Here is a 20,809-nt window from a genome sequence, read left to right as displayed (position 1 = left end):
ACTACTAGTTCTTATCATGTTACAGTACATAGGTAGATTAAGAAAGTGACAAACTAGTAAGCCAAAAGATGATCTCAATTTATGATTTTACTCTGCTTCTGAGATGACTTCCAACTCTTGGAGAAGTAGTTTCCCTGGTATTCTTGCCTTTGTTTTTGTTGGAACTGAAGAGCTAAAAGGATTGGGAGGTATTGGTAGATTCTCTCCTTTCCCCTCCAACATATGAACAGCAACTATCATGGAGGGGCGATCTGTTGGGTTCCACTGAATGCACCAGAGTAACACAATTGCAAGTTTCTTTGCAATTTCAGTGTCTCCCTCTTCCTCGATCTCGAACCTGAGGTCGTCTCCTTCTTCTAAAAGATCTTAAATCCATTCTGGGAAGTATATTTGCTCTTCATTTTCTTCTGTTACATCAACAATTTTCCTTCCTCCAACCATTTCTAACACTAACATCCCAAAGCTATAAACATCTGACTTGTAGGAAACATTCCCAAAGTTCCTTGAGAACACTTCAGGTGCGATATAGCCGATGGTCCCTCTCGCCGTTGTCATGGACACCGCACTCTGATCCTTAGCACAGAACTTAGCCAATCCAAAATCTGAGATTTTGGGATTGAAGTCTTGATCAAGCAGGATGTTATGCGTCTTAATGTCGAAGTGGAGGATTCTCTGATCACACCCTTGATGAAGATATTCAATTCCTTTAGCGACGCCAAGAGCAATATCTTGCAGCCTTTTCCAGCCAAGGAAATGGTTCTTGGTGTCTGCTGAAGAGATGAATTTCTGTAGAGAATCATTTGGCAAGTACTCATAAACCAGAGCTCTTCTAAACCCGTCAGCACAGAATCCAATCAAGCGAACCACGTTGACATGGTGGATTTTGCCTATTGTTCCAACTTCATTGACGAACTCCTCTCCATTCCCTTTGAAGTTATTGAGGACTTTAACAGCTACCAAAATTTCATCAGATAGCTTTCCTCTGAACACAGTTCCATAAGCTCCTTCGCCCAATTCGTCTTTGAATTGGTTAGTCATCCTCTTAATATCATCATAGGAATATCTAGTAGGCTTGAAAGATTTGTAGTCATCCAAAAAATTTTTCAATCTTGGATTGATATTGTCTTTCTATTTTGTTGAACCTATACCTGCGGTGGAGTAGAATGGCTGCTACTACAAGAAGGATAGAACCTAGGATTACACCTGTGTATATATAAAACATTCCTAGTCAGGAAAACCCATCTTCTAGATAACTAATGAATTATGTATAGAAGTGGAGATAGAGTAGACAGCTAACCTGTTTCTATAAATTTGGCTGCTATCCCTGCAAAAAATAAATAATAAAAAATATGGCATCATTAGATTTTTCCAGTTCAGAATTCATTTATAAAATAAATTCCGTGAAATTTTTTGTAATTTAATCTATATGAAGCAAAAACAAAGTAATACGTAATTACCTTTATGTGGCTTGAAAACGAGCATGCCGTAGCATTGAGTTTCAGATGCAGTGTTGTTGCTCTTCAATCTGCAGTACTTGCCTTTAACTTCACAATCTTTGCACTTGGGATTGTCCCAACTCAAACCAAGAATTCTTTGCTGGTAACGGAGATAATCATATGGAACCGGTGAAATATCACGTATCTTAGTGCAAGACAACAGGTCAAAGGCACCGATAGAACTCGCTGAATAAACGGCATAGACTTGATATTGTGGACTACTAAGGCAGAGGATTGGGTCAGAATCTCCCTTTGAAGAGCAATTGAATAAGGTGAGTTCATACGCGTAGTCCATAAAATGGAATGGAGAAACAGATAGACTGAAGTTCAAAAGCCTCCTTGGGAGGCAGCCTTCTGGATCATTAGCATAAATAACTTGAGATTTGTAGTCAATTTTTTGGATTAAGAGTTTCCATGAAGTCGTCAGCTCCAGAACAGTATCGTTCTTCTCTGAGCAAGAAAGATGAAACTCAGTTTGAGGATAGCCACAGTGGAGTGGTTGCCTGCCTTTGATTCGGAAGGGAAATCGGACGGCTGGGCCGTAGCTTCCACACGTTGATGTATTGCAATCAATAAGACATAATACATGATCTACAAGGAATATAATGAACCAAATCAAAGACATTTTCATTTCTTTTGAATTACTCACCATTGCTATCTACAATCTTATTTGCATATCCAGTAAAGTGAGCAAAGAGTATTTTTCTTTCCATTTATAATACTATATAAATATTTGGACGATAAAACTTCATTTTTTTGCTGTTTATTATTGAATATAAAACTAAATTATATAGAAACAGTAAATTGTGTCAACACCACTAGTGATAGATGATTGGAATGGCAATATAATTTTTTTTTGTTTTGGGCACTCAATCCCATCCTAATAAAAGATATTCAAGTAGTTTGGTATGGAGTTTGAGAGGAGAGAGAGAGAGAGAGAGAGAGAGAGAGAGTTTGGATAGCAGGGAGTGAATTTTAATTGACGCTACAAAAGAAAACGCAGATTTGCAACCAATTTTTGCAAACAACTAGAATTAATTGCTATTAGCAATTGATTTTGTAATCGATTTGCAATTTTGATTTTTTTTTTAATAAAATAGTATGGAGCAAAATTTTAACAACAGATTCAAGATTCAATTACTATTAGCAACCAAAATATAATTGGTTGCTAAATTGACTGCAAATCGACACTATAAACAAACTTTGAATATACTATTAGCAACCGATGGCAAATTGCTATGTTTGCAACCGATGGCAAATTGCTATGTTTGCAACCAATTTGTTAAATCAATCGCTAATAATAATCGATTTTTAAATTGGTTATTAAATTTAGTAATCGATTTTAAAACGGTTGCTGAATTGTAGAGCCCTTTCTAACTGACTCCACAATTTAGTAACTAATTTTTGTAACTTACTAAAATCAGTTACTAATTAAGATAGGGAAAATTCCCGCCAGTTTTTGAAAAAATAGCAATCGACTGAATCGATTATTAAAATCAGTTGCTAATTCGCTTATATAAACTATTACTTATTTTCTTTCATCGCCTTATTTTCATTTCTTTTTCTCTCATTTCTCTCTTTCTTCTTATTTCTATCATTTCTTCCTTATCTATTTTTTTTCATCTTTTCTTGTTTTCCATTAATCAATTTTGTTTCTCCTTTATTTTCTTCTTCATTATCTTTTTCTTTTTTATTTATTTTTTTATCATCTTTTTCTTTCACGTCTTTTTTCTTCTTCATTATCTTTTTCTTTCTTATTTTTTTTAATTTAACTTTTTTGTTAGTCATAAAATAGAAATTTTTGCACAAATGAACTTTTTGTTAGTAATTTATCTGTAGTAGTAGTTATTAGTAATAATTAATTGTTTTTATAATATATGTCCTTCAAAAATTGATATCTCAATCAAATGTTCCTTGGAATAAATAATGAATATGTCTCAGTTATTACCCGAGTGGCGATTCTTGTCTATCTATGCCTTTGTGGTATAAATCTTTAGTACCGTGGCAGTGTTATGGGAAGTCAATACTTACTAGTGGACTTGATTCTATTAAAATTATATAAATTACATGTCTAGAAAATATTGTCTAAAGAAGTGGTACTTAAGTGAGACCGATATGACTCTACCATTTTTTTTGGGTATTACCTGATGCATTTTATGCGATCCTAGTACATGATCTTTTACCTCACGTCACGTGACCCGACAATTCCTTTGAAAAGCTTTCCAAGTATATGGTTGGGGAGGTTCTTTTTTGGGGATTAGAATTAAGATTAGATAGTTTGGATGGTTGTTAAGTGTCACGACCCAAAATTCTGAATCGTGACCGGCGCATAATTTAAGTATTCTTAAATCATGCAAGCCTTATCAGAGTATCTTGAATGAATATATTGTCACTTACTAATCCCAAAAATAGACAAAATCCAAATAAACAAAATGCTGAATAAACATCATAAATATCCATAGGTAAACTGCGGAGTCTTTACATATTTCAATAAAAACTGAAACTGTTCAATAAACTAAACTAATTATTAGCCCGAGAAAACATGAATTCGGGCATACCATGAGAACAAATCAAGGTTGTCCCTCTCCAGAAAATAGACTGAATATTTGGATCGTGACTGATGCAAATGCGATATGAGAAAACGTGGTTTGAGCTAGATGCTCAGTGAATGATAATTATAGCATACAACGGAATAGGAACAGGTAGACGCTTGATCAATTTCACAATAAATTTTCTATTCAATAAAATCATGCTCATGCTGTCAAAATCATTAATAAAATAATTTTATAAAACATGTATATAAAAGAAATTCATTCAATAAAAATTTTATGGTACAGTGCACCAGGGTGATGATACCTCACATCACCAAAGGCCAGATGGTAAGCGCGCTACCAGATATCAGATACCTTCCTCCTCCTTCACAGATATCAATGCATATGAAACTAATGCAAACCATAAACTGTAATGATGCATGACTCGACAATGCAACCTAATACCGTGATAGTCCACACGGCGGGACCAGATAACAGAAACAGATACTGGGCACTGGTACCAATTCAAATTGAAAATCAATTTGTACAAATCAATCAAAATCAATAAAAAATTTCGGATAGCAAATAATAACTGATAGTGCAATTCCAATAGTGTATTTCAATAGTTTCAGAGAGTCAATAAAATCAAATCAATCTCAAATTAATTCAGTAACACATCGGTAAATTTTATAGTCAAATATCAATCAATATAAATACATTAAATGCCTGTTCCCGAAATCCTAATAGGTCTAATGCAGAGATAGTTGACAAAATCAATTATTTAATCAAAATCGAATTAAAATTCAATAAAAAAATAAAACTCTAGAAAATCACATATAAAATAATTGTTAAAATATTAATTTAAAATTTCATTTAATAACAAACTTAATGCTAAGAAATTTTAAAAGGGACTAAAACGGTGCCATGTACTATAATTACCACTCACCTGGAACCTCCAAAATAATAGCTAGATTCAATAAAAGAGAGACAATTTCAGCTGAAAGAATGAATATTTGAATCTCCTACATACCCAAAATATAAAAAAAAAAATATTAAATAATAATAAAATAAAATAATTTTAATATAAGGGTGGACGGATACAAGGTTTATACGAACAGGGAAACAAATGTTTATATATATATATATATATATATAAGCCTTGGACGGACGTGGGCGAACAAGGGATTCGAGGAAGTGGACAACAGGGACGCTTCCAATTGCTTCCAATATATATATATATATATATAATCTAAATTCAAAGTTATCGTTTCACAGTAATTATGATCAATCCAATTCAGTATCAATAGTCAAAGAGAAGAAAAAATAAATTTATAGAGTAGTTGTAACGGTTTAAGGAGAGAAAATAAAATCAAATTCACCTATTATTGAACAAAGAACGAGAATTTTTACTTTGAAAACATAATCAAATGTGATGAATTGAGAAATAAAAATTTAAGAATTATCTGCGCACATCAGATTATAAATCGTAAATTTATATATGTATGTATATGTATAACAATAAATAAAAGATTATGAAAATACCTGTTGAGAGTATTTGGTAGGAAGAGGAGGTGACAAACAGGTTTTGAGAGCAAAGTTTAGCAGAAAAGATGATTAGGGTATATATATATTTCAAGAGTTCTATTAGGTGTAGAATGGGATAAGAGTTATTATTGAACTGGATTGTTCAGATTGCAGATATATATTTAATTTCAAAAATAATATATATATATCTAAAAATAAATAAGCAGACTATCTAATAAAATATATATATTTTTTATAAATATATTAAATTATTGTTAGCTAATTAAAATAAAATAATAATAAATAATAAATATATATGGGTTTCCACATACTTCCCCCCTTAAAAAAAATTGGGTCCCCGAATTTGAATAGACAAAATTCTAACATGAAGAATCAAATAAGTGAGGATATTTGGCTCGCATTTCAGATTCTGCCTCATATGTGGCCTCACTACTTGAGTGATTATGCCACAAGACTTTGATCAAAGCCACTTCCTTAGACCGGAGTTTCCTAATTTGTCGATCTAAAATCTTTACTGGTTGCTCCTCATATGACATATCATCCCTAAATTGCATGGTTTGAGGTTGTAAAACATGAGATGGATCTGGTACATACTTCCTAAGCATTGAAATATGGAAAACTGGATGTACATTTGCAAAACCAAGTGGAAGGGCTAAACGGTAAGCAACTGCTCCAATTCTCTCCAAAATTTCAAATGGACCAACAAAACGAGGGCTAAGCTTCCCTTTCTTCCCAAACCTCATGATTCCTTTCATAGGGGAAACTTTCAGAAATACATGATCACCAATCATAAATTCTACATCTTTACGCTTAGGGTCAGCATAACTTCTCTATCAACTTTGAGCAGTCAAAAGTCGATCACGAATTAGTCGAACCTTCTCTAAAGTTAATTGTATCAACTCTGGTCTAGTAAGCCTTCTTTCTCCAACTTCATTCCAACAAACCGGTGACCTACACTTTCGACCATATAATGCCACATATGGAGCCATCTCTATACTTGCCTGATAACTGTTATTATAAGCAAACTCCACTAAAGGCAATTGATGATCCCAACAGCCACCAAAATCCATAACGCATGCACGAAGAATGTCTTCTAATGTCTGTATGGTCCTTTCTGACTGTCCATCCGTCTGAGGGTGAAAAACAGTACTAAAATATACTCGTGTTCCTAAAGCTTCTTGGAATTTCTTCCAAAATCGAGAAGTAAACTGAGTATCACGATCAGAGACAATGGAAACTAGAACTCCATGAAGACTAACAATCTTGTTTATATACAACTGTGCAAGTTTAGCAAAGTCATATGTAGTCTTCACAGGAAGGAAATGAGCAGATTTTGTCAATCTGTCCACTATCACCCAGATTGCATTGTAACCACCTCGTGTACTATTTAAACCCACAACAAAGTCCATGGCAATATGCTTCCACTTCCACTCGAGAATAGGCAATGGCTGAAGTAACCCAGATGGTCTCTAATGTTCTGCCTTAACCTGCTGACAAGTCAAACATTTAGCAACAAAGTCTGTAACATCCCTCTTCATGCCACCCCGCCAATAATGCTCCCTTAAATCACGGTACATCTTAGTTGAACCTGGGTGTACTGTGTAAGCAGAATGGTGTGCCTCCTCCATGATTTCTCTTCTCAACTCATCAACATTGGGGACACAAAGTCTAGTGCCATAACGAAGAACTCCATTATCATTTAACATGAACCCTTGAGCTTGGCCTTGATGAATACTATTTATAATCACACATAGCTGGGAGTCCCTCTTTTGAGCAGCCTTAATTCTATCAATCAAGATAGGCCTAACTCGAAAATGTGCTAAGAATGATCTAGCTATGATTTCAAACTCTACTCCCTGATCTAGCAACCCATGTAATTCACCAATCAGAGGCCTCATCTTGGTATATATATGGGCTAAACTACCAGAAGACTTCCTGCTTAGAGCATCAGCCACTACATTAGCTTTTTCAGGATGATACTGTATGGTGCAATCATAATCCTTCAGCAATTTTACCCATCGCCTTTGCCTAAGATTAAGATCACGTTGGTCAAATATGTATTTGAGACTTTTGTGGTCAGTGAAGATTTCACAAGTCTCACCATACAGATAGTGCCTCTAGATTTTCAAAGCAAAAATTACTGCAGCCATTTCCAAATCATGAGTTGGATAATTCTGCTCATGCCTTTTCAACTGACGAGAAGCATATGCAATAACCCGTCCATGCTGCATCAAAACACATCCTAAACCAATCCTTGAAGCATCACAATATACTACATAAGCCCCTGATCCAGATGGAAGGGCTAACACTGGTGCTGTAGTTAAACGAGTCTTAAGCTCCTGAAAACTTTTTTCACAAGCCTCAGACCACTGAAATTTCACATTCTTCTGTGTCAACTTAGTTAAAGGTGCTGCAATATGAGAGAAGTCTTGAACAAACCGTCTATAATACCCTGCTAAACCCAAGAAACTACGAATCTCTGACACAGTTGTGGGTCTAGGCCAATAAAGCACTGCCTCAACTTTCTTCTTATCAACGGACACCCCATCCTTAGATACTGTATGGCCTAGGAAAGCCACACTATCTAACCAAAACTTACATTTTGAGAACTTGGCATATAGCTTGTGTTCTCGTAAGGTCTGAAGGACAATTCTCAAATGCTGTTCATGCTCCTCTTTACTCTTTGATTGCACTAGAATGTCATTGATGACTACTATAACAAATTGATCTAAGAAAGGCTTGAAAACTCTATTCATGAGATCCATAAAAGCGGCCGGAGCATTGGTAGGACCAAAAGACATTACAAGAAATTCATAGTGTCCATACCTAGTCCTAAAGGCCGTCTTGAGTATGTCTTCTTTCTTGACGCTCAATTGATGATACCCAGATCGAAGATCAATCTTGGAAAAAATACTTTGCACCTTGAAGTTGGTCAAACAGGTCATCAATGCGTGGAAGAGGATACTTATTACGCACAGTTACCTTATTCAATTGCCTATAATCAATGCACATTCTCAAAGACCCATCCTTCTTCCGCACAAATAACACAGGAGCACCCCATGGAGAAACACTAGGGTGAATAAACCCCTTATCTAGTAGGTCCTATAGTTGCTCCTTCAACTCCTTAAGTTCTGCGGGTGCCATACGATAAGGTGGCATAGATATGGGCTCAGTTCTAGGAACTAAGTCTATACCAAACTCTACCTCTCGCTCTGGGGGTAAACCTGATAAATCTTCTGGAAACACATCAGGAAACTCCTTAACCACTACAACATTCTCCAAACCTGCAACTTCTACCTGAACATCTCTAACATAAGCTAGATACCCTTTACACCTCTTTCGCAATAATCGTCTAGCACTCACTACGGAGATAAGATTACTAGAGGCTATGCTGCGATCTCCCTGAAATTGAAATTCTGCCTCCCCAGGAATTTTAAAGAGTACAACTTTATTATGACAATCCAATGAAACGTGATAAGTGGCTAACCAATCCATGCCTAAAATCACATCAAACTCAAACATATCCAAAGAAACAAGATCTGCAGCTAATTCCCTATCTCCAATGTGAACTATACATCCCCTATACACCATATCAGTGTCTATTGCGTTCCTCATAGGTGTTGATATAGATAAAGGATACTCTAACAAAGTAGGTGGTGTACTAAATATCATGGAAAATTATGGAGAAACAAAAGAATGGTTGTGCTCCAGTCTTAGCCATAGGCATCTGTTCAGATGTCTAATTAATAGTTTGAGGTGGTACCTCCCTTGTTGGATCAAGGTTTGCACCATTAAGACCCTTAACCCAAGCTCTCCTCTTACATTTAACAGACTCAGGCACCTATTCATTTTAATAAACAAGTATTAAATCTAAAAATGTGAGCCAAATTAAGACAGGTGAAAAAGTACGAAGGACGCAGATATCTAAAGTAATGATAAACTGAAAAGACGTTAAGGATCCTATGCTTCGCAAGTTTACTAGACCTCAACAGAGCTCTGATACCAACTTTGTCACGACCCAAAATTACGAATCAGTGCATAATTTAAGTATTCTTAAATCATGCAAGCCTTATCAGAGTATCTTGAATGAATATATTGTCACTTACTAATCCCAAAAATAGACAAAATCCAAATAAACAAAATGCTGAATAAACATCATAAATATCCCATAGGTAAACTGCGGAGTCTTTACATATTTCAATAAAAACTGAAACTGTTCAATAAACTAAACTAATTATTAGCCCGAGAAAATATGAATTCGGGCATACCATGAGAACAAATCAAGGTTGTCCCTCTCCAGAAAATAGACTGAATATTTGGATCACCGCAGACTCGATCTGAAATAGATAATGCATGAGAAAACGTGGTTTGAGCTAGATGCTCAGTGAATGATAATTATAGCACACAACGGAATAGGAACAGGCAGACGCTTAATTAATTTTACAATAAATTTTCTATTCAATAAAATCATGCTCATGCTGTCGAAAATCATTAATAAAATAACTTCATAAAACATATATATAAAAGAAATTCATTCAATAAAAATTTTATGGTACGATTGCATCGTGGTGATGATACCCCACATCACCAAAGGCCAGATGGTAAGCGCGCTATCAGATATTAGATACCTTCCTCCTCCTTCACAGATATCAATGCATATGATACTAATGCAAACCATAAACTGTAATGATGCATGACTCGACAATGCAACCTAATACCGTGATAGTCCACACGGCGGGGCCAGATAACAGAAACAGATACTGGGCACAGGTACCAATTCAAAATAGAAAATCAATTTGTACAAATCAATCAAAATCAATAAAAAATTTCAGATAGCAAATAATAACTGATAGTGCAATTTCAATAGTGTATTTCAATAGTTTCAGAAAGTCAATAAAATCAAATCAATCTCAAATAAATTCAGTAACACATCGGTAAATTTTATAGTCAAATATCAATCAATATAAATACATTAAAGGCCTGTTCCCGGAATCTTAATAGGTCTAATGCAGAGATAGTTGACAAAATCAATTATTTAATCAAAATTGAATTAAAATTCAATAATAAAATAAAACTCTAGAAAATCACATATAAAATAATTGTTAAAATATTAATTTAAAATTTCATTTAATAATAAACTTAATGCTAAGAAATTTTAAAAGGGACTAAAACGGTGCCATGTACTATAATTACCACTCACCTGGAACCTCCAAAATAATAGCTAGATTCAATAAAAGAGAGACAATTTCAGCTAAAAGAATGAATATTTGAATCTCCTACATACCCAAAATATAAAAAAAAAATTAAATAATAATAAAATAAAATAATTTTAATATAAGGGTGGACGGATACAAGGTTTATACGAACAGGGAAACAAATGTTTATATATATATATATATATATAAGCCTTGGACGGACGTGGGCGAATAAGGGATTCAAGGACGTGGACAACAGGGACGCTTCCAATTGCTTCCAAAATATATATATATATATATATAATCTAAATTCAAAGTTATCGTTTCACAGTAATTATGATCAACCCAATTTAGTACCAATAGTCAAAGAGAAGGAAAATAAATTTATAGAGTAGTTGTAACGATTTAAGGAGAGAAAATAAAATTAAATTCACTTATTATTGAACAAAGAACGAGAATTTTTACTTTGAAAACATAATCAAAGGTGATGAATTGAGAAATAAAAATTTAAGAATTATCTGCGCACATCAGATTATAAATCGTAAATTTATATATGTATGTATATGTATAACAATAAATAAAAGATTATGAAAATACCTGTTGAGAATATTTGGTAGGAAGAGGAGGTGACAAACAGGTTTTGAGAGCAAAGTTTAGCAGAAAAGATGATTAGGGTATATATATATATTTCAAGAGTTCTATTAGGTGTAGAATGGGATAAGAGTTATTATTGAACTGGGTTGTTCAGATTGCAGATATATATTTAATTTCAAAAATAATATATATATATATCTAAAAATAAATAAGCAGACTATCTAATAAAATATATATATATTTTATAAATATATTAAATTATTGTTAGCTAATTAAAATAAAATAATAATAAATAATAAATATATATAGGTTTCCACATTAAGGGTGAGGAGCAGTGCAGCAGGAGGAGGAGGGGGGGGGGGGGTGTGTGGAGGAAAGAGGTGGGGTTACTCCACTGGGGAGGAGCCGAAGATGCCATCTCTATTAACCCTAACACAGTTTTTGTTAAATGTTTATTCATGTATTTGTAAAATTTTTTCATATATCAATAAGTTTATCAAATTGTTAATAAATGGTAGGATGATTGGTCATCTTTCATTTTTAAAAGGTGTATTTATCTTTAAAAGCTATAAAAATGAAGAGGCCTTGAGTTCGAATTTATTTACCTTCCAATTTGTGATTTTATCACTTTAATAAAGAGAGTTGTTCAAGGGAAAAGACTACTAGCTGTTGTACAATCCACTAATTATTATTTAATGCATCAAAGTTTCTATGAATAATAATAACAATAATAACAACAATAATAATAATAATAAATCAACACAATTAGCAGTGGTGGACATATATTACAATTAAATCTGAGAAATACAATTAAATTCTTTTAGTTATATAGTTGTTTTAACTTTTAACAGAATCAACCCACTTTTTCTCATGAAAAACTTAATGATTCATGGTGGTTCAACTTGTGGGTCAATTTGGGAATCACAAAAATAATTGCAACAAGTAATGAATTAATTATTAGGGAAACTTATCCTCTTGGAAAAACTGAAAATGACTTCATAGGCTCATAGCTTTCAAGACTTCATACAATGCATCCTCATCATAAAAACAAAAAAAAAGAACCCACAGACTATGGGAATGAGATTGCGTATAAATTTGAAGGTAGCTAGGATGTAGACAGCAGTGATGGTAAAGAGTTTGATGACTTCTTGCAAGTGATCAGAGAGACTGCAAGTTTCAAGCGATATTCTTGTTGAAGTTGAGCGGAGAAGAGCTTTTTTACTTTTTAGTTGTGCGCATCTAGTCGATTTATAAATATTATATCAATTAAAATTATGATAATTTCTATATATTTTTTTAATATTTAGTTTTCTAACAAGAATATTTACTAAAATTATTATAAGTTTTGTCTAGTCTAGCTTAGTCCAGTAACTGAAGACATATATTCATTTAGCAGTCTCAAATTTAAGTTCCCACTCCTCAATCCCCTAACTCAAAATAAATAAATAAACAAATAAAATTATGATAAGTTTTACATGATATAAAACTTTTTAGATTGGAACCATTATTCATGCAACGGTTTTGATTATAATCGATAATCATGATCAGACTCATGTAAAACCCACTAAAATCAATGACTACAATGAAATCTTTATACATACATCGATTTTATTGTATAATTTTTCCTCTCCTCCACCCTATACGAAGTCATCCCCATCCTGTAATTACTTCTCTACTCAGCCTCATTTGGTGTTTAAAATTTTCAATTGCACTCTTTTGAAAAAAAAAAAAAACCATTAAGCAACAATAATACAATAGGCAGAGCCCAGAAGAATTGAAAATGAAGAATGAACACAGAGAAACGCTATCGATCTCTCTCTACTTGAATTCAATGATTGGAGAAAGGCTCATCTTTGTTTTGCTGTTTATCTCCTAAATGATTTGCAGTGCTACGAAAACAAATCAGTGCGCTCCTTCTTCATGTGGTAGTAACCACAACATTAGTTACCCTTTCCGATTACAAACTGATCCAAACCATTGCGGAAAACATGAATATGAGCTTTCTTGTGAAAATAATTTCACAGTGTTAAATCTATTCAGAGGAAGATACTGTTGATGCAGTGGGTGTAGAATAGGTTTTGAGGCGTGATGAATTACTATCTTTAAGGTATTAATTGCCCCCACTAGATTGCTGTAAGGTTATGGCAATATACCTCTAGGATACAACAAAGCCTGAAATCTACAGAAAACAACTCCTGAAGATTTCCTTTAAGAACTCTTTATACAAACTGAATTTAGAGAGACTATAAGAAAAGAAGAAGAAGTAGAAGTAGTATGTATATCTGGATTGAAAAACTCATCCATATTTATAAAGAATGAAAAGTTATGGCACCTTTTCCAGATAGACACATCTATCTATCTGCAATAGATACAACTGTTTGTGTAAAAGACATGTCTGTTTATTAACAGACATCTATACAAATAGTTGTGACTATTTGTATAGAATAGATATGTTTGTTTATTAACAGACACCTATATAAACAGTTGTGACTGTTTATATAGAATAGATATGTCTGTTTATTAACAGACATATCTATTTGTTAATAAACACATTTGTTCGTAATTTATTTACGAAAATTACAATAAGATAATTACTTTATTTTACGCATATACGTGTCAAGTACCATAATAGAATAATATATATTTATTTATATATATAATTTTATACACATTTCACTCTTGTCATTCCTTCACTTTCTTATATATTAATAATATAGGAATTCTTTCTCTCTATACTATCTAATATACAATCTATTTATAACAATCTTCCACTTAGTTTATATTGTTAGATCCCATTGTTTCATGAATAATAAAAAGTATCTTTCGATTTAAACTTTTCCTTAGTGTAAATATTTCAAAGTTCTAAAGAAATTATTGTGGCCTTAGCTTAAACCTAGATTCCTATTAAATAGAACTGGAAATACTACACACATGAATCAATTAGTTTGACTTAAAAAGTTCACCAAAATTTTAGCACGAATATGGCCTTGTGCTACCTCCTGTTTTCATGGACATTTACAAAAGTTATTCTCACTTTTGTTGAAGCGGCACCACTTCCTATGTTCATTTAGGTAAAGTTTCTTTTGTAATAATATTAAACTTCATTAAGAGTATAAATACTCATCCTCATTCCATTAACTTAGTAAACTAAGTACTTAATTATAACATTTACTAATGACTTGTTGTTACCCTTTAAACTTTATTTAGTAATAATACTATAAAGTAGGGTTCCCATCAGTAGTAAATTTAATGGAATATTCTAAATCCTAATCAGCACATGTACTTATGATCATAACTCTCGAGAGCCCTTTTGTTAAAGGATTTGCTAGATTTTTATAGGATTTAACATAAACATGGTAATAACACCAGTAGAGACTAATTGTCTTACATTTTCATGTCTTAAGCTTATATGTATAAACTTTTAATTGTACATTTTACTGTAAGCTTTAGCCATCATGAATTGACTATCACAATATAAAGAAATAGATGGCACAGGTTGTGGTCACAACCTAATATCTGGTAACAAGTTTTTTAGCCATTCAACTTCTTTACCAACATTTGCCAAAGTTATAAATTCAGATTCCACCGTAGAATGAGTTATACAAGTTTGTTTCTTTGATGCTCAAGAAACAGAACTTCCACTTAAAGTAGACACCCAACCAAAGGTTGACTTATTATCCTTAGCACTACTTATCCAATTGACATTTGTATAACCCTAGGATCTCCACTATATTTGTTTCACTAGTCTATCATATAATCACATGTTTATAATATAAACTACATAAATAATTTACAGTCTAGATATATACCTTATTTGCAAAAATAAATGGCTCCTTGTTTAAAATGAGAGCCTCCAAAAATAAAGAACAAGACCAAACTTGCACACGCATAAATGCACACTCATTTGTCCTCTTGTCACTCCTTACAAATGACTTGTAAGGCTCTTATATTTACTACTCAAAATGTACCAACCTTTTGGCCAATAAATTCATCTCTTCATACATGTAACTATTAAGAAGATTTGTTTCTTTTCATTTAGTTACATCTTTTGGCCAAAGGACACAAATCTTTGCATGGATACAACTCTTTATATGGTTTTAGCACAATTGAAAATTTATTACAGAATAATCTATAGTTTATAATTCTTTTTTTTTAAATATCCAAAAACCCTTGAAATTTCTTTCCAATATTCCACACTAGGATTATTAGTATATACTGACAATTTACATACTGAAAAAGCAATATCAAGAGTAGTGCAATGCATAGCATACATTAAGCTACCAATAGCACTAGCATATACAATTTGAGCAATTATTCTATCAAAATTTCTAGTCAATTTGCAATAAATATTATATGGAGTATTTGCTTCCCTCAATATAATGAAATTGACAAAGAGTAAAACCTCCACTATGTTACAGCTAGGTAGTTTTAGGCAGATCCCTCAAGGATAATAACCAAAATATAAATCTAGACAGCAATTTTAAAATTCTCCCAAGAATAAATTAAGGAATAGTAATATTAATTGTAGGTAAAAAAGAAGAGAAGAGACAAAAAAGAAAAGTTAATAGATTTTTGTTCCAAACTGCTATTTATAAAGTATTTGCATCTCTTCGAACATATGCAATAGTTCACTTTGCATCTATTAGAATAATTACATCTGTTCACTTACACCTTTTAGAATAAATACAATCGTTCACTTTGTATCTCTTAGAATAATTACATCTGTTCACTTATACCTTTTATAACAGATACAATCGTTCACTTTGTATCTCTTAGAATAATTACATATGTTCACTTATGCCTCTTAGAACATATACAACCGTTCACTTATACCTCTTAAAATAGACACAACCATTCACTTATACCTCTTAGAACATATATAATCATTCACTTTGTATCTCTTAGAATAATTATGTTTGTTCACTTATACTTTTTACAATAGATACAACCGTTCACTTTGTATCTCTTATAACAATTATATTTGTTCACTTATACCTATTAGAATATATACAACCGTTCACTTATACCTTTTAGAACAGATACAACTATCGGTAATAAATAGTTCATTTTGATGCCTTTTAATGAACATACATAACTCTTTCAAAATGAGACAAATTTTTCTATCACTAATATTTTTAACAATATCCCCAACTAGTTAGTGATAGACACAATCAATATGAATTAGGATTTATACATACAAAAAGTGTTTTTTGACTTATGCACATAAATCTTATTACCATCTTTAACACATTCACCATGAGTTTTAGCATCATAATATAACCTTATATTTCTTTTAATTATAAGCATGTCATCAACATAAAGATAAATTATCACATAAAAAACTTTTTAATGTGTAAGTATTTCTGAATCTGTTTAAGAGAAAAGTCGTATGTAGCATACAGTAATTTCTTCCTATAATCATTCAAACTAGAAGTATGATGTGCTATTATTCCTCTAATTGCAGTGATTTAGGAACTACCACTTTCAAATTCTTTTACTTTAAAACAAAGATACGCAACTCATGGACTTATCAATAACAGGCAGATTATCAAGTATTTAGAATTCAAAATATTTTATAATGAGAAATTTATCCATACCTTTTTTTTCATTGTATTCGAATTCTCATGAATTCCAGATTAGGTAAACAAATCTTATAGCCTATCTGATGAGTTATTGAGAATATGACCTCTGTATGGTAATTCATATTCTTTTTCTGATCTGCTTTCACCTTCTCAATGAGCATAATTTGTTCCTTAAAATGATCAAGTTTCATGAACTCTTGATTCATCACTGAAACAGCCTTAGACTCTATTGCGATTAATACCTTAAAATTGTTGATGCACTGGGTGTAGAATAGGCTTTGAGGCGTGATGAATCACTATCTTTAAGGTATTAATTGCCCCCACTAGATTGCTACAAGGTTATGGCAATATACCTCTAGGATACAACAAAGCCTGAAATCTGCAGACAGCAACTCCTGAAGATTTCCTTTAATAACTCTTTATACGAACTGAATTTAGAGAGACTATAAGAAAAGAAGAAGAAGTAGAAGTAGTATGTATATCTGGATTGAAAAACTCATCCATATTTATAAAGAATAAAAAGTTATGTCACCTTTTCCAGATAGACACATCTATCTATCTATAATAGATACAACTGTTTGTGTAAAAGACATGTCTATTTATTAACAGACATCTATACAAATAGTTGTGACTGTTTATATAGAATAGATATGTCTGTTTATTAACAGACACCTATACAAACAGTTGTGACTTACTAGGAGATTTTTCCAAGCTTTAAACTTCACTTTTCCTTCAATTTCTTGGCTGCCAAACACTTCCTTTAGGTCAAATAACTAATTTTAATGATGGGAACTAGGGGTTTTAGGGTGAGAATGGAAAGGAAATCAAGCTTGAAAAGCTTGAAAATGGAAGAAGTTTTCTCCCATGGTGGTTCAGCCAAATGGAAGGAACAAGGGAGAAGAAGACCAAATTTGATAAGAATGCATTTATGTAACTTGTCTTATGTATGTCTATATATGTCTTAATTTAATTGGGTTTTAAATTTTTAATGATGTCATCATAACATCATGCTTTGGTCATAATTAACATTATATTTTTATTTCTTTCTTTTCTTTTCTTTTCCCTTTTCCATTACATAAATTCATGATTTTAATTTATTTTAAATGTTTTGTTCTCACTCTTTTTTATTGACATTTAGGTCAAGATTCAACACTGAGGGTGAAATGACCAAAATGTCCTTCGTTGTGTTCATCGAGTTATAATTACCTTTATCAATTGGCTTAAATTTTCTTGCATCTTTTTGACATTTTTATTGTCATTTATCCTCATAAATCCTTCAATTAAATCACAAATATTTATTTCACAGGGTTCCCCAGGAGTTTGGGGTTAGCAACTGTCTTCACAGTCGCTTCCTGTTAGGGTTATCCATCACCGGGAGCTCTGTAACACCCTAGGCAAATCCCACATCGACAAAACACGGGAGAGATGCTGGGTTTATAAGTTGGTGGTTCGTAATCCCTAGTGACGCGTTTTAAAATCGTGAGGGCTTCGGCCCAGAGCGGACAATATCACTAGTGGTAGGGCGTTACATTTGTGGTATCAACCGGCTCGATACCACAAATGTAACGCCCGACCTAGTGATATTGTCCGCTCGCCAAGCTCTCACGTGTCACTAGGGGTTACAAACCACCAACTTATAAACCCAGCATCTCTCCCGTGTTTTGTCGATGTGGGATTTGCCTAGGGTGTTACAAGCTCGGCTCCTGTAACCTATTTGCACTTTATTTCTTTTATTTTTTTCTTAATTTTACTTGATCTTTATTCAATCAATTTATGTCTCCTCACTATAGTTTAATTTTAGTTCTAGACATCCTGACTGTCCGAACAGACGTTAGTCATCAGAACAGTAGAATGTACGGACTACCTCAAGTGAGGGCGTTACAGTAATGGTCATTATAAGTGCATTTTTTTTGCCTTTAATAATATGTGTCACAATAATTGAAAGCTAAAAAACCTTTAAATAATGGCCATTATTAATCTAAGAAAATATGAATCACTTCCACTTTGTCATAATTGCAAAGTTATTAGCCATATCGCAAAAGTTTGTGCTTCACCTAAACTCACAAAAGGATACCATAACCAAGCAGCCATTTAGCCAGGCTCCCACATCGCCTTTACCAATGCAAACTCCACTAAACCTTGGGTAATCAATAATTAGGGGAGAGCATTTGGTCGGTTTGGTTCCGAACCGAACCGAATACCAAAAAGCCAAAAAACTGAATCGCTTAAAAATGTAAACCGAACTGAACCGATCACCTAAGGATAACCGAACCGAACCAAATCGAAAAATATCGGTTCAGTTCTGTTGCATTAAACCAAAAATATTAGAATTTTTATTCTTTGGGCTGGGCTTATGCATCTTGGGTCAGGCTTATGCATCTTGGGCCTTGAGGCTTATGCATCTTGGGCTGAAAAATTATTTGGGCCATTTTACTATTCGGTTTAATCGGTTTTATCAGTTTTAACCGATAAAAAATCGAACCGAACCAAAAACTGAATATATTAAAAATTTCAAATCGAACTGAATCGATTGAATTAAAAAACCGAACCGATTGAACCGAAATAGCTCGGTTCGGTTTGATTTTTCGGTTTACACTGAAAACTGCACAGGCCTATCAATAATGGGAACAACACATCATTTAACTAATGATTTGGAAAACTTGAATATCTTCACTTTTAATATCAAGAAGCCTGAAGAGCTCATCATAGGTAATGATTCAAAATTAGCAATTTCTAGAGTAGGAGAATCTTAATATTTTTTGTTGCAAATCATATAACATTCAATTTTCAAAATATTTTTTATATTCCAATAACCTTTTGTCTATAAGTTCATTTACAAGTTCTAATAATGTCTCTATCAAGTTTTTTCCTTGACTTCTTTTCTTTTTTTTTCTTTTTTTCTTTTTTCTTCTTTGTTCTTTTAATTAAGGATATTCAATAGTGTAACACCCTAGGCAAATCCCACATCGACAAAACACGGGAGAGATGCTGGGTTTATAAGTTGATGGTTTGTAACCCCTAGTGACGCGTTTTAAAACCATGAGGGCTTCGGCCCAGAGCGGACAATACCACTAGTGGGCCGGGCCATTACATTTGTGGTATCAGAGCCGCTCCGCGTGCAACCTTGAGCGATGGTGGGGCAAACCTCGGCGACGCCGAGTCCCATAAGGGGTGGATTGTAACACCTAGGCAAATCCCACATCGACAAAACACGGGAGAGATCTTTGGGTTTATAAGTTGATGGTTCGTAACCCCTAGTGACGCATTTTAAAACCGTGAGGCTTGGCCCGAGCGGACAATATCACTAGTGGGCGGGCCATGACGCATTTAAAGCCGTGAGGGCTTGGCCAGGCGGACAATATCACTAGTGGGCGGGCCATTACATTTTGTGGTATCGGGCGCTCGCGTGCAACCTTGGCGATGGTGGGGCAAACCTCGGCGGGCCCGAGTCCCATAAGGGGACTGGATTGTAACACCCTAGGCAAATCCCACATCGACAAAACACGGGAGAGATGCTGGGTTTATAAGTTGATGGTTCGTAACCCCTAGTGACGCGTTTTAAAACCGTGAGGGCTTCGGCCCAGAGTGGACAATATCACTAGTGGGCCGGGCCATTACATCACATTACATTACATTTACATTACATTACATTACATTGATGTAATGGTACATTTACATTACATTACATTACATTGATGTAATGGCCCGGCCCACTAGTGATATTGTCCGCTCTGGGCCGAAGCCCTCACGGTTTTAAAACGAGTCACTAGGGGTTACGAACCATCAACTTATAAACCCAGCATCTCTCCCGTGTTTTGTCGATGTGGGATTTGCCTAGGGTGTTACAATCCACCCCCCTTATGGGA

At 33.6% G+C, this 20,809-nt stretch overlaps 1 pseudogene; it reads right to left on the bottom strand.

Moving 5' to 3' along the window:
- Positions 1-87: 87 nt before the first annotated feature.
- LOC110655074 (rust resistance kinase Lr10-like) lies at positions 88-2,167 on the bottom strand (annotated as a pseudogene).
- Between the last annotated feature and the right edge of the window lie 18,642 nt (positions 2,168-20,809).

This window comes from Hevea brasiliensis, chromosome 1, assembly GCF_030052815.1.
Source record: "Hevea brasiliensis isolate MT/VB/25A 57/8 chromosome 1, ASM3005281v1, whole genome shotgun sequence".
Lineage (NCBI taxonomy): Eukaryota > Viridiplantae > Streptophyta > Magnoliopsida > Malpighiales > Euphorbiaceae > Hevea > Hevea brasiliensis.
Note: the sequence above shows the minus strand (reverse complement) of the source record. Positions and strands in the feature narration are given on the sequence as shown.